Genomic DNA, 16108 nt, shown 5'->3' with positions numbered 1-16108 from the left:
TAGACATAAAATTCTGTGACGCCTTTGAAAATTCAACCTCGTTTCTTGAACACTATCCAGACTGATTCAAACAAAACACCATCATTTTTCTAATGGCTGAGCAGTATTCCGTCACAGAATTACGCCATGACTTACGCACTCATTCTCAGTTGACGAATGTTAGGTCATTTCACTTTCCCATCTTACCAGCACTGCTGCTGGGGACACGTGTGTGCGGGTCGCCTGGGACACACGGCAGGGGTTTCTGGTCCTGGCTGCAGACAGAGAAGCGGGATCTCTGTGTGTGAGGGTTGATCTCGGCTCTACTAGCAGATGCCAAATGCCCCCTGAAGGGTGACATGCCAAGTCGCACACCCACCGGCTCCGCGCGAGAGCTCTTGTCTCTCCCACCTTTGCCAGCGTTTGGTATTTGTGCATATTTACATATTTTATGTTACAAAAAGAACTTCCCTTTGAGACTATTTTAGAGGAAGCCTGTGAATACAAGACCTCTTGGTCTTTGTGTATCTGAAACACACGTGTGAGTGTGTTTATTAGCCTTGGACCTGGAGTCCCAGCTGAGTCCAGTATAGAATTCTAGAGCGATTGTTTCCCGGATCCCTGGGGATTCTCCTCCCAACGTCTGAAGACATTACGGTGCTCTCATTCTAACTGTCATTGCTCCATAGATAATTTTCTTTCAAGATACATTTAAAATTCCCTTTCCTTTTTTCTACCTGCAGTTTTGTTACACTGTTTCTAGATTTGGACTTGTTTTTATTTTCTGCCTCCTCAATATTTGGACTTTTTCGTTATCTCTCTTCTTTCAGAGTCTCGGTCTGCATTATTTACTTCCCTTATCTCACGTCTCCATCGCTCTGTTTCGCTGGCAAACAGAGCTCTGTTTCCTCGGTTCTTTCTCTTCCTTAACATTCTCCTTAGCTTTATCAATAGCAGTTTCTTCTTCAGTCCTTCCATTGAATCATTTTCTTCCCCTTGTAATTTTTTTCTCAAAGTTCTCCTTGGTTACTTTGGAAATCTACCTAATCATTTTTCATACTTTCTGATCCCACCAATGGTTTCTAGTTTTTCCTCCTTTATGTGTTCTCTTTTTTGATTCCTTGCGTATTGTTTCTGTGTTGTAGCTCACCCCGTATTTCTTCCCGTTGGAAGCAGGATTCTCCACTTCAAGTTGTTCGTTCTATTGCCTGAAAATTTACCACCGAGTGAAAGTGATCTATGAAAAATAGAAATCCACACAGATCCTTTCCCTGGAGAATTTTACCAAATGGTTAAAAAAGAACATCATTTACACACAGTGTCTTCCAGATGACAGAAGAAAAGGAAGTACTTCCCAATTCATTTCTGTAGACAGCATTACCCTGATACTGAAACCCAGAAAAAGACAATACAAAAAAATAAATCCAACAATTACAGACTAATATCCCTCATGGATATAAATGACAAAATCTTAGCAAAGTATTGGAAAATAGAATTACAACATGTAAAACAAATTGTACACCATGACCAAGTGGGGCTTATTCCAGGGATGCAAAGATGGTCCAATAGATCAACAAGTTAAAGAAGAAAAATTCCCCAATCATATCAGTCAATGCAGAAAATGCATTTAACAAATACAACACCCATTCATAAGTATTCTTGAAAAAATAGAAATATAGGGAAATGTTCTCAACTTCACAAAGAACATTCACAAAAAAAAAAAAACTAAAACTAAAATCACATTTAATGATGAGAAACCAAATGTTTTCCCCTTTAGAATGTGAATAGGGAAGGATGTTTGTTCTCATCACTTCTATTCAATATAGCACTGGATGTTCTAGCCAGGGAAATAAGGCACATAAAGAAAATTAAAAGCATACAAATGGAAAGGGAAAAATAAAACCATCCCTATTTGCAGATAACATTATTATCTACATAGAAAATCCCAAGAAATCTACAAAAGAGCTAATAAATGAGCTCAGCAAGGTTGCAAGATACTAGATAAACATACAAACATCAATTGTATTTTTATGTATCAGCAAGGAACACACGGACACTAAAATTTAAAAGGAAATATGACTTAAATCTCTTAAAAAATAAAGTATGTAGGTGTAACTCTTACAAAACATGTATAAGATTTGCATGCTGAAAACTACAAAATACTTATGAAAGAAATGGAAACTCTAAATAAATGGGGAAACATACTGTGTTCATGGATTGGAAGACTCAACATAGTAGATATGCTAATTTTTCCTTAATTTCTATACAGATTTAACACAAATTGAAATCTCAGCAGCATTTTTTTGTAGATATTGACAAGATTATTCTAAAAGTCATAAAGGAGATTAAGTGGCTAAAACAGTTTTGTAAAAGAAGATACAAGAGGGAAGATTCAGCCCACACATCTCAAGGTACTACATAGCGATGGTCACCTGCAGTGGTGGTGTCAGTACAGGGACAGGCTCATAGGTAGATGACAGAACAGAACAGGGAACCCGGAAATAGACCCACACAAATGTTCTCAACTGACTTTTGGCAAAGCTGCAAAAGTATCTAAGGGGAAGAAAGGTCGACTCTTCCACACATGGTACCTGTTATGGGTTGAATTATGTCTCCCCAAAAGAGGTATGTTGACGTTCTAAACCCCAGTATCTCAGAATGGAAATAGGATCTCTGCAGTGGTGCTCAAGTTAAAATAAGGTTATTAGCATGGGCCTTCATCCAGTACGACCAGAGTCTGCACGAGAAGGGGGCATTTGGACACAGAGACAGACACACACCAAGGAAAGGGGCCGTGAAGGCAGGGAGGACTCCAGGTGAAGAGAAAGGAAGTGATCAGAGCGATGCGTTCACAAGCCAAGGACCACCGAGGGCCACCAGCAAACCGCCAGGAGCTGGGGACAGACACGGGACAGACTCTCCCTCCCACCCTCAGCAGGAACCAACCCTACTGGCATCTCGATATCGGACTCTTGGCCTCCAGAACTGTGAAAGAATACATTTCTGTTGTTTAAGGCACCCGGATTTTGATACCTGGTAGGGCAGCCCTAGCAAGCTAATGGAGCAAGTGGTTACCCATAGTCAAAAAATAAACCGCGACCTAAATCTCACACCTTATATAAAAAATAACTCAAAATGGATCATGGAATTAAATGCAAAATGTAAAACTATAAAACTTTTAGGAAAAAAAAAAACGGAGAAAATCTTCAGGATCTAAGGCAGATGAAGACTTCCCGGACTTGGCAGGAAAAGCACAATCCATCAAAGGGAAAATGCATAAATTAGACTCCATCAAAATTAAAGTCTTTTTCCCTGTGAAGGAACCTGTCAGGAGGATGAAAAGAAGCCACAGACTAGCAGAAAATATTTGCAAACCACACAGCTGAGAAAGGATTGCTATATAGAATATATCAAAACTTTCCAAACTCAACCGTGGACCGAAAAACAACCCAATTAGAAAGTGGGCAAATGACATGACGAGATATTTCACCAAAGAGCATAATCACCTTTCAGGTAAGCACATAGAGGGATGTTCAGCGCATTAATCACTGGAGGAATGCATGTTATTATCACAAGGAGATAACATGACATGCCTTTCACAGCGGCCGGAATAAGAATCAGTGAGAACACCAAATGCCGGCAAGGATGCGGAGACACTGCAACTCTCACGTTGCTAGTGAGAATTTAAAAGGCAACAGTCACTCCAGAAAACTGGGATTTTCTTTAAAAATCGTGCATTTTCTCAAAAACATGCAACCGCCATCCAATTCAGCAGCTGCACTTTATCCTAGAGAAATGAAGACCATTGTTCACAGAAAGACCTGCCCATGAATGTTTATGGCAACTTTATTCCCAATAGCCCAGTTCCCAAACTGGATACAACTCAGCAGTCCTGCAACAGGTGAATGCCAAACTGTGCAATACTCACACCTTGGACACTACTCAGCAGAACAGTGAGCAGACAGTTGATTCATTCAACAGCCTGGATGAATCTCCCAAAAATTATGCTGGGTGAAAAAAGCCCTGCTAAAAGGTTACGTACTCTGTAGTTTCATTTACGAACATTCTTGAAACAACAAAATTACGGAAACGGAGACCAGAGTAGTGGCTGCCAGGGGTGGAGGAGGAGTTGGGGCGAGAAGGGAAGTGGGCGTGGCTATGAACCACAACCATGAAGGATCTGTGTGGCGATGGAATGTTCCATATCTTGACGGAGCAACGCCAATCCCCTGCTGGTAACAAGGTGCTATAATTTCGTGGTATGTTACTGTTGGTAGAAACATGGGATGTCTCTGCATTCATTCTTACATCTAAATCTGAATCTATAATTATTTCAAGATAAAAAGTTTAATTTAAAAATGCAGATCTAATCATTTTACTCCGTTGTGTGAGACCCCAGTGGGCCGCCTACTTCCCCTGGCAGGAAGACCAGTGTCCTCAGGATGGTTCCGGGCCGGCGTGACCCCGTCCCTACTACCTGAGACCCCTCGCACCGTCTTCTCCCTGTGGCTGCCAGGGCTCCCGCCTCACTGGCTTCCCAGCCACCAGGCTTAAATTCGCCACACCCTTCCTGCCCCAGAGCTCCCAAAGCCCTCTCCTCTTCCTGCAAGCCCACAGCGTGTAGCACACTGGATTATTTGTTTATAATGAAGACTTCAGAACCACAAAGCCCACAAGCACCTGCTGCATGCCAGGTCCTACTCCAGGCAAAGAGGAAATGAGAGTGACCGGTGTGGCTGAGACCTCTGGTGCCCCACAGCCTACCTGCCGGTTGCTCAAGTGCATCTTTCAAGGTACTCGCTCACCTGGAACAGAAGCTCCGGGACCCCGGGGCTGGGTACCCTGTGCTGGCCTGCACACGACAGGTCCGGGATCAGCATCTGCTGAGTGAATCGGTGAGTGAATACAATAGGCCCACTCCTGGGCTCCACCCTTCCCTGGAACCTGTGTGTCTCAGACGCCTCCCAGGCACCGTGCTGGGCCCTCCCAGCTCACTCTTCTTCCAGCTGCTGCGATGGGGTTGACACTCCACCTGGCGAACCTTGACTATGGGGATGGCAGGAGATGGATGACGACTCCGAGCAAGGGGTTCTGAGACACACCTCACCTCATGAGGCTTCTCGGAAGATTCTACCTGATTACAGTTGCCAGATAAAATATCAGTTACTCAGTTCAATTTAAATATCAGATAAATAACAAATAATTGTTGGTACAAGTATATCCCCAAATCGCATGGGATATACTTATTCTAAAAACTTATTTGTTGTTAATCTGAAATTCAAACTTAACTGGGTATCCTATATTTTTATTTGCTAAATCTAGCAACTAGCAGCTCTCAGTGGGGCTGTGCCCAGTGTGTGCTGTGCTGGCGTGTCCTGTCCCTCTCTCCACCTCTCCCTGGAATCACACGTGAGTTACTCCCCTTTACGTCTCAGTCTCAGGCTGAGACACGGTCTGGGTATCTTCCAAAAAAGAAATACTTTTTAAAAAGTCAACCAATCCAAAAATTAAGGAAATCCTCCTTAACCCAAATATGCAGCTATTCTTTCGAGCTGCTGCTGATCTGGGTCACTGTGGCCTAAGTTAAGGGCACTCAGCCCACCGCCACCCCGAAAGTGAGTTCAATCAAACTCCTTCTGAATCTTTCTCACACCTTTTGAAGTCCAAAGGATATTTACTAAGAAGACTAGTACTTAAGTGTAAGCCTTTAACAAGTCACTTGACCTGGTTAAGTCACCTGTGCCCTACTTTGGCGAGACGTTTTTGAAGTCTTCAGCTTGATGGCAGTAAACCTTCCTTTTCAAAATGCTGTGACAAGCCCCGTGGAGGAAAAGTCAGTGAGGCATCACCCTGCCCCTGGCTAGTTTCAGCTTCAGGAACCTTCCTTATTAGTGGCAGACTGACATGCACTTACATAACATGCCAATTACTCAAAAGGCTTCATTCAGAGAAACAAATTCACCCACAGACGCTCCCTCGGGAGAAGAGCCAGCTTCAAACACCTGTTTCCAGGTAAGGAAACTGTGGGCTTTTGTGGGGAAGGTGGGAGGGTCGTTGGAGGGATCTCTCCCAAACTATGAGGTGGGAAAGGGGCGGAGAAGGAATTAGATGTTTACTAAGAAACGGAATGGTCGCCTTCGGGGGTGTGTGTTGCCGTCATCGTCGCTGTCTGCTGTGGGCATCTCAGAACCAGAGACTCCGCTAGGCCACAGCGAAAGCCGTCCCTGCTTTATGTTCGTCATCTTGAGGGGGAATCCCTCATTTCGGCAGGTTCCTGACGTTGCCCCCATCCTGCCGCAGTGCCAGGTGGAGCTCACAGCATTGTCTCAGCTCCATTGCAGGCGACCATGGAAGGGTTGTGTGACGCTCATCTAAGGTGGGCGCGTCACCGGCCAACCTGTCCACATCCCGAAGGCCTCCAAGCATCACCGCGTGGACCGGGAAACCGGGCGGGTGAATGCCAGCATCAGAGTCTCCTGGGGGGCGATGAGGGCGCACTCCTCACCCCAGCCCCATGCCCGCCTGCACCCCTGAATCAGGCTCTGCAGCCCGGTGGTCTGTCTGGAGGACTGTGCACACCGCAGTGCGCTAACCCCCGGCTGAAGGATGGCACCCTCCCTGCTCCTCTGCTCCTGTGACAGTCACGGTGGCTAAGGTGTTCCACTTCACCACACGCCATTACCCTCGTTTCTCTTGCTTCACTGCATTTTAGGTGGCTTGTCCCCACATAGCTCTATCTTTGGGGACATCCCAGGTCAGCCTGAGATTCCTCAGCATTATTAAAGGTGATGGTGCCCTGTTTGGGCACGTCACTCCGTTCTCTCCTCCTCTGGCTGCAAGCCTTCCTGTGTCACCCACTGAGGCTGCCGGCGAAGTCCACGCTGGAGGACTGAGCCCACGAGCATGCCCTTAGCATTGCATGCGTCTGAAATACTCACATTGCTGCAGCTGTTACTTTTTATATACTCGGTGCCCAAGTCTTTGGGTATCACTGAGAGGCAAGTCACCAGGTGTGTCTCTAAGTAGCAAAATTAGGAATCATTCAATGCTTTGACGGTGGCAATTAGCTTCGCAGTATGAGCGCCAAGATTTTTTTCTAATTAAGGCAGGAACAGTTTCTCAGTCTATAATAATCTCATTTAAAGTGTGTCCAAAACACTTAACATGCTTTGTTAAGGAACATCATTCCTATGCATTTTTTAACTATGTAAAAATAGACAGATCTCTGGGACGCTCCATCCCCAGCTGGTTGTTCAGCAAACACGTATGCAGCACCAGTGCAGGGCTGTGCTGCGCGGGGCGAACGGGGCTGGTGGGGTTGGGTTTGAAGGCAGAGGACGTCACTTCCAGGATGCTTGTACATCTCTGCACTAAAGACCTGCTCATCTTTGGAAAGTGACTCGTGCTTTAAATGTCAAAGAAACACAAGTGTCCTCTCGACAAGCGAAGTAGGTCTCTTCCCCTCCAGGTCTCTAGTCCTCATCTCCTGTGAAAGCAGAGATTCAAATTTGACAAAATGCAAAACTAGACCAGAAAGTGGAGGAACCGCACGAAGGCTGTTCTTGAACCTCACATTAAGCAGAGCTCTGTACAGCAGAAGCCTCACTGAACCGTAAGCACCAAGAGGGGGACTTGGCATGTTGTGGTCACTGCCGTATCTCCAGCACCTCGGACAGTGCCTGGACCATGGCGGGTGCTGAATCAATAGTTGTTGCACAAGACTTTTTGAATGAAGTTTTGAACTTAAAAAAGAACTTGCTCTTGCACCTGTTGTGACCTCCCTGCACAAAGTGCAAAGCTCTGTGACCCACGTTTCCGACTTCTCCCTGTGTTAACATGGCCGAAGCTAAAGCCTCCAGAAGAGATGTAGGTTGCCCAGCATGCAATAACCATCTTTCAATCTCTATAAATGCAATCGAATCTGGGCTCTAAATTCATTACCCATTAATTCCACAGCTGCATGGATACCCATTATGGAAGTTACCAAACCCAGGAGAATCAACTTCCTTCTGGAAAAGGACAGAACACCCCTCCCTGCACTCGGTTACATGGTGGAATAACAGTGAGTTTGCCAACATCACCCCATTATCTCATCACATCTAATCTGTTGCTGACCAAACTCTTGATTTAAATCCTGTCTGTGGTCAAGTAGGAAAAGGGGCTGGTCCTGCATGGACGCCCTGTTCCTCCCCTTGCCCATCGCTGGTCGGGACAGGTGCTCAGCAGTGGTCGGGAGGAAGAGAAGCAAAGAGCTTGGTGTCGCCTCTCTGGAGTGAGTTCTTATGTGATTAAAACTGTCTGGAAAGACATTCCTTGGGTGGTGATGGCAGTGCCATGGGAGGACCCAGGCCTCACTTCCTTTGCACCTCAGGGTTAAGGGCTGAGTTCGGTCTACAGTGGGTGCTAAGTCCTGGCTAAATAAATGAAGACGCTCTGTGAATGGTGTTCAGTCAGAAAGGGCACAGCCTGCCCTCGTTGTTTATAAATGTTCCATCAATGAGAGAGGACGGAGCTCCAGGGAACAACACAAAGGGCTGGCGTGGTGGCCGAGTGGCACTGCTTGGAAGCAGGCGGAGAAGCCTGAAGCCACTTGCCGGGGCAGTCAGCACTGACTCCTGGGCACCGCTGCCCTTTACAACTTGGAAGGCAAACAGGAAAGTCTCTGAGCTTATAACAAAAGTTCCATTGCAAATCCCCGCAGAGAACACTGACCGGAGGGAAGCTTTGGCTCCCGGCTTCGGTGCAAGAGACAGGATGGGAGAAAGAAAAGAGAGGAAAATCGCCCTTTGATCCAAAGAGGAGCTAACCCCGAGGGCTCTCTTTTCTATAAGGAAACATTATCTCCTGAGCCATATGCTCCGTTTTCTATTTACAGCGAATCTCCTGCATCCTGCTCTGTGCAGCCCTGAGGGAGTCTGGCTTTTGGGCACCGGCCAGCCGGCCCCTCACCACCCAGGTGCCACCTTCAGCTGGAGGGGGTCCCAGGCAGGACAGGAAGGGCTGCTGGGACTCTCTGAGCAACCCCCCGGGGCACAGGCTGCACCACCCCCGGGTCTCCCCCTCATGGGGCTGGCCTGGGAAAATGGCCCAGCCCAAGGGTCCCTTCTGGAGAAGGTCCCCGTCCTGCTTTTCTGTCCGTTCCTTGGCTGCTTCTTTTCCCTCATCTTGGTTTTCTGTTGCAGCATGACAGTTGCCACCAGCACAGTGGCTTTTGACAATGTCTCACCATTTCTGTGGGATGGGACTCTGGCCATGGCTTAGCTGGGCCCATGCAAGGCTGCAACCAAGATGGCAGCCTGGGCCGTGTCTCATCCGAGGCTCGGCTGGGGAAGGATGAGCTGCCAAGCTCTCGTGACGGTGGGCAGCAGGTGGTTCCCTGGAGGCCACGTGGTGGAGGGTCCTTGCCTGTGGCACTCTCCACCTTAGGTCACAACATGGCAGCTTGCCTGTTCAAAGCCAGCAAGGGACAGTCTTCTCAAGACCTGCAGACTCACAGTGTGACTACTGTGAAACACAAAGTCACAGTCACCTGCACTCCGTCGCCTTTGCCACAGTCGGCTGGTTACAGGCAGATCGCAGGCTCTGCCACGCCCAGGGACAGCAGATCCCACGAGGCCACGGACACCAGGAGGTGGCCTCACGGGGCTACTCAGATACCACCTGCACGTGGCTCGACCTCCCACGCCTTGACTTCAGATCCTCCCACAGCTCCCAGACGCAAACATCAGCTTCGGGCCGGACGCCAGTATTCCCGACTTGCGCCTGCAAGGGCTGCAGGTGTCTCCACAAGGATTTCGCCTGCAGGCAGGAGACCTCTCACGCCCACACCTCAGTCCTCACAGCCTGCCTCTCCCAAGGGCCTCCCTGTCTCATTCCATAGCAGCAACGTCTTTCTAGACTTTCAGGCAAAAATCATCTTAACTCCTTCTCTTACACGCCACAGCCAAGCCGCCGGCAAACCCTGCTGACTCTACCATGAACTTGGACCCAGACTCCGAGCATGGCTCCCCCACCCTGCTGCTCCAGCCGGGCCACGCCCGCACCCCTGTGCTTCTCCTGGGCCAGGAGCCTCCTAATTGCATTGCGCTTCTACGCTTATCTTCCTCGAGTCTCTCCTCAAAAAATGTAGACAGAGTGATTTTTTTAAAGAATTAACTTTGACTAAAAACACTCCCACAATCCTATCTCAACTGGAGTTAAGTTCAAATGCCCCACTTCGGTCCACAGGTCCCTGTACCAAGGGCCCCTGCCTACCTTTTTGGCTTCGATAAATACAGCTCTCCCATTGCTCACTCTTTTCAAACCTCTCCCTAACAGGCCAACCATTCCTGGGCCTCAGGGCCTTTGCACAGGCTGTGCCCCCTGTCTGCAGTGCGGGTCTCCCAGATGTTCCAAGAACTTCCTCTCTTGCTCAGGTCTCTGCCCATTCCTAGGAGGAACCTCTCTGACTTCACTCTGCACAATAGTCATGGCTGCTCTAGTCTGGTGCCTTCGAACCCTCCTGTGTTTCTCCAGAACTGACAGGATATATGTTTATATGTTTGCTTGTGTCTGCTTCCCCCATAAGCGCATAAACCCCACGAGGGCAGGGCCTCTGTCGTTCAGCGCTGTATCTCACGGACATGGCACCTCGCCTGGCCGAGAAAGGCCAGTTAAATAGGTGGAATAAATGACTGAGTCCTGACCCCACTCTAACCTCGCTATTGTGCCTTAGAGCACAGGAAAAAACCTTCAATCATTCTCTGTGTGTACGTGCGTGTGGTGGGGTCATCTTGACCTCAGTTACTTCTGTCTTCATTGAATCCCAGTTTAAACCTTCCCGGACTTGGAGTCCCAACTGTCTCTTTAAATAAACAGAGCCTTTTCTTTGGCTCCTGTTTTCCTCCCAACTTGTTTTGGAAGTTCTGAGCACAAACCGCGTCAGACTGTTATGCTGGGATGACTAATGTTTTACCCTGGCAAACGCACAGTCTGCAGGAAGTGATCTCTCCATGTTAGGTCTGCAGGCAAAACAACACAGTGACAACAGCGGTGTCTCTGACGATGGTAAAGATGATAAGCAAGAGCATGCGCTGAACTGAGCCTTTCTCGAGATGCAAATCCCCGCTCTGCGGCCTGCCAGCCACCTGCCCTTAGCCACGGAGCATGCCCGCTCCAAAATCATTGTCGTCACACACACAATAGAATCATCACAGCACCCATGCCACACTCTTAGGAGGCACACGAAATTTAATGGGCTCTAGAATGTCCAGCCCAGCACGTAAGTAGGAGCTCAACAAACAGCTAAGATCATTGTTAGCAGGAGACTGAAGAAGGGTTCTATGCTACAACATGGCACCAGGAACGAATTCACCCTCATTTTCCCCCTTAAAGAGCATTTTCACTGTCAAAATCACTTTGGATCACCATGGGAACTAGTTAGTTGTGGTCTACCCGATCACCAGGGTGCCAGGCACTGAGCTAATCTTGGTAGTGATCTTGGAATCCCAGAGGGTGTTGCCCAGAACAGCCCCCCACACCCGAGGGCAGGCTCAGGTTCATTTTTTATTCCTTCTAAATATTTAGTGTGCTTTTAATAGTGGAATTGAATTTAAGAACAAAAAACAGAAAATGAAGGGATTTTTATCAACAAACCGTCTCTGCTTCAGGGAACTTAGCAGAGCCATTTCCAAATTCTGACAACTTTGGGAAACTTAGTTTGTGAGCCGAGCTTTCTGGCAAGGTCATTGTCTCATGTGCAGGAACAGTTGGTTGGTCTAAGAGAAGCCAGATGCTACCCCACCTCTTTCCGCCACCTCCCTCCCCTCCCCAGCTCAATGCCCCTGACAAACACTGTCCTAATTTGTGAAAATATCGCTTCCTGTCAGAAAGACTTTAGGAAGATTCAGAGTTTTATCATCATCAACTCAATCCTACAAAACATTTTCCTAACACCTACTTCTACAGTAGCAGCGTAAAGAGACGAAACTTCCAGCAAACAGTCGGAGGAGTCAGCGTTTCAGGCACAGGGTTTGGCGGAGGCTGCCCCACTCCCTGACCCTGAAGCAGGCTCACCTGTGCCCACCCACTACATTTTTCTCAATTTGCTTAAACCTGGCCTAAGTCCACTTTAAATTAATGTTAAACACCTTTATTAAGGCAAATTGACTTCCATCTCAGGGCTCTCTGGGAGCTGGCACACATTAGTAGGCTCCAGTGGTTTCTCGTGGGTTCCAAAAGTATTTGCTGTTGTTTTACACGTTGAGGAACATCAAGGTTGGGAATATTAATACACTTGATGATTAAGCCACGGCTGCCTTTGTCAGAGGCTTAATTGCTCACAGTAGGACTGCTGCTAACAGGCGCATTTCAAATCCCGTCTCCTCCCTCGCTGAGCTGTGCAGCCAGCTCATTTAGAGATGTGAAAATTCTATCATCAGCGTGGGACTTCCTGTTCTGCTTTGGAAGGAGCAGCGGTAACAAACAGCACGACACCACAAAATCCCTGCCACGTTCTCACCACTGCACACCCTCGCTTTTCCCCAAGTGAGCTACGTAGATAAAGCTCCTATTCCTTCCTGAGCAATTAACCACACACAGGACGGCAGGATCCCAGTGGCCATGAGCAGGGGCTTCAGCATCTCCCGCTAAATCATCACAAATCACCAGCCCTCTGGCAAGGACCCTCCACGGTCTTAATCCAAGTCACTTTCCCACTCAGCTCGGGGGTCCTCCTGGCTGGCCAAGGTGCTGGACGGGATTCCATCAGTCTAGAGGGAAGACTTCAGTTAAAAAGAGGAGTGTGTGTGTGTGTATGTGTGTGTGTCTGGTTGGATGGATATGTAGATGAGCATATATGCATATGTGTGTGCATATGTCTATGTGAATAGATGAATTTATGGATGGATGGACATGTGAGAAAGTGTGTGTGTGCGCATGTGAGAGTGCATGTGTATGGTTGTCTTTTGTCTGTCTGCCTAGGTAGATGGATGAATGAGTGGATGGATAAATGGATGGATGAGTGGATGGATGGAAGATGGATGGATGGATGGATGAATGGATAGATGGATGGATAAATGGATGTATGAGTGGATGGATGGAGCATGGATGGATGGATGGGTAGATGTATGGATGAGTGGGTGGATGGATGAATGCATGGATGGAGGATAGATGAATGGATGGATGGATAGATGGATGGATGAGTGGATGGAGGGAGGATGGATGAATGGATGGATGGATGGATGGATAGATGGATGGATAAGTGGATGGATGGATGAGTGGATGGAGGGAGGATTGATGAATGGATGGATAGATGGATGGATGGATGAATGCACAGATGGGGATGTATGTATGTATGTGTGGACATAAGAGTGTGAGTGTGTTTGTGTGTGTATGTGTACAGATGGATGGATAGACAGACAAATACACACATATGTACCTATATACACACATAAGCTTCTAACTTTATTAAAGACCCACCATACTCTGGGCCTACCGGCAGTGCTTACACAGCTGCTCCTCCTTTTATTTGGAGTTGACTTTCTCCTTCAAGTCCTCAGAGGGGAGACAGAGAAGCTTCCACTTTTCTGCTTGGTGAGTTGGTGCAGGCTTCTTCTGGGCCCCCTGAGTCGGCAGAACTGATCACCAACAGTTGTGATGGAACTGGGAGAACTACTGGAGAGTGGTGTCACCCCAGTAAGCTGTGCAGACACCCCTTGCTGAAGTGCTGCCCCTCGGTACCAAATTTTTAAACAATATGCTTCCAGGAGCTCACACATCGCCTGTGAGCATCAACACCAAGCCCAACTTCCTTGCTCAGTTAAGAAGTTGGCTGGTTCTCTGGTCACCTCACATTTTCCTAACTTGTTGGTACTTATGATATTTGAGCTACAAACCTCTTGGAAGAGCCAGGAAAGTCTCCGAGGGCTGCCTCCCACTACCACTGGGTCCAGGTTCTCCGCCACACGCTGCTGTGATTTTGGCTCCAATGCGCTACTTTTTGTGCTCCACCAACCAATAACTGTTCAGATCATTGCTCAGCTCAAGCCACTCATAAGCATCCCAGCCCAGCCCACGTCCCCTGGGAATGGCTCCTCTTCCTTGTGCTCAGCCTGTGTGGGTGGTGGGCAAGCTAGGGTGGTGGTGCCGGGGTGGGGAGAGTTTGCTCTCTGGCCAGTCCCGGAGCACAGGGCTTCCTACTGAACTTTCTAACCATCTCTTCTTGGGTAGGTGTTTAGAGAATATGGTCTTGGTCAACTTGGGGGAAGGCTCTGTCTGGAACTCAGAGCACTTTGTGGCTTTATACAGCACATGAACTAGACGAGAGCTCAGAGAAGTGTTGTGAAGGGTGGAGCTGCAGCCAACCCTGCACCCAGCACCTGCACCCAGTAACATGATTCTGGGAGATGAGTGCTAAGTGTTCTATTTCGAAAAGTAAAGGGGGAACAGGGGGTGCAAAGCAGGTGAGAGCTGTCATCTAGCAGAAGCTGCAAGCAGAAGCTGCAAGCAGGAGCTGAGGGTCTGAGTAGAAGAGGTGAGGCAAGGACATTCAGGAGAGGTGAGTGAGCACCAGGGAGCCGTCCTTTTCTGTGCTCAGGGAATGCAGAGGAGGAGGAGGAGGCGCAAGTGGGGCTGTAGGTGGATGGGACACGGGGAGGGAGACTCCTTTGCCATCGGGTCATTCTGACCTTTGCAAAGGAGCACGGTGGCGTTTTAAGGCAGGAATGGTTCTGCCAGTTCTGGGTGAGACCAGCCCTCACGCTAACAAATTTCAATCATCCCCACAGCAAGGGGCGAGAGACCCTCGTGACTCCGAATTATTCTTTCTCACACAAAGCTGCTTCTCAAAGAGCCCTGGGGCCGACACCACAGAGCTCACAAATCTCTTCTCTTCTGCGGAGAACACAGTCTGGGGAAAGAATTCAGCAAAACAAACAGACCCTGAGCAGATCTCCCTCCTTCCGGGACTCCCGCCAGCCGCACCCCTGCTGGCTGCCACTGCCTCACCCAGGGCCACACCCCCCCACCAGCCGACCCCCTGTGTGGACGGGGTCACTGGGTTCCTGCACCTGCAGGTGTCTCTTTTTAGAGAAACCAACATGCCGCCACTTCCCATCTCGGTTCCTGGCTTTGATTCTACGCGTGCCACGTCCTCACATCCCCCGGGTCCCCCACCTCGAGCTTCAGCAATCAGAACTCCCTGCCCTCCTCGGACTGGCTGGTTTTGACGAGGTTCCTGAGCCCTTGCCACCATCCCACAGCCAGAGATGCCCCCACCCCGGCACCCTACATCAATTCCATTCATTGTCAACAATCCAGAAGCTTCCACTGGGAAACGCAGTCTGAAGCCTCGGAACACTGAAAGTCATCTTGCCGTCTGCCCCAGGGAGGGGTGACTGATGGAAGCCAATGGGCTGTTTCTTCCCAAAGTCTCGACACAAACATTAAGACAACCCAGCTGGCGCCGCACGAATGTCGGCTTCAATTCCTATGTGTCTGGGGCACCACCGTGGAGCCACTCACAGCGCTTTTCCTCAAAACCTTGCAGGCCTTGGAGCTAAGACCCAGGGGAGTGATGAGATCAAGTTGGGGGTGAGGAGGGCTGAGAAGGGGGCAGCAAGCTCGGGGCAAACTTCTTGGGTGGCCTCGTGGACGTAAGAGGACACAGAAGCTACGGAGGGAAAGTGAGGCCAGAGCACCCGTGGGGACAGGGCCAGAGGGGGCAGGGCCAGAGGGGGCAGGGCTGAGAGATGCAGGGCAGAGCGAGGACCCAGGAGGGCTGGGCTGGGTGCGGGTGGGAGAGCCTGTTAGGTACAGGGCTGCTGCCCAGATGCCCGGGGGAGGAATCTGTGTCCATCCCACGGACAACTGGTAGTTGATGACGGTTTTGTGCCTTATAACTTAATTTCTGTTCAAAGGATTGCTCAGAATTGCTATTTATGCTGTAGTTTCAAAGATTTACCACACTCATGACTATAATGATGTTACTTCTGGAGCCATTTTTCTTCCTCGGAGAAACACATACCCGATCTTATAATGAAAATCAATGAGAAGGTACAAATTTGTGCAAATAAATTCAATGTACGAGTCAATATGCCTGGATGTTATGAGATATGTCCGCACTAGCTCATTGAGCAAAGACTCCGGGGTG

This window comes from Lemur catta, chromosome 3, assembly GCF_020740605.2.
Source record: "Lemur catta isolate mLemCat1 chromosome 3, mLemCat1.pri, whole genome shotgun sequence".
NCBI classification, from domain to species: domain Eukaryota; kingdom Metazoa; phylum Chordata; class Mammalia; order Primates; family Lemuridae; genus Lemur; species Lemur catta.
The sequence above is the reverse complement of the archived record's forward strand: the minus strand, read 5'-3'. Positions refer to the sequence as shown.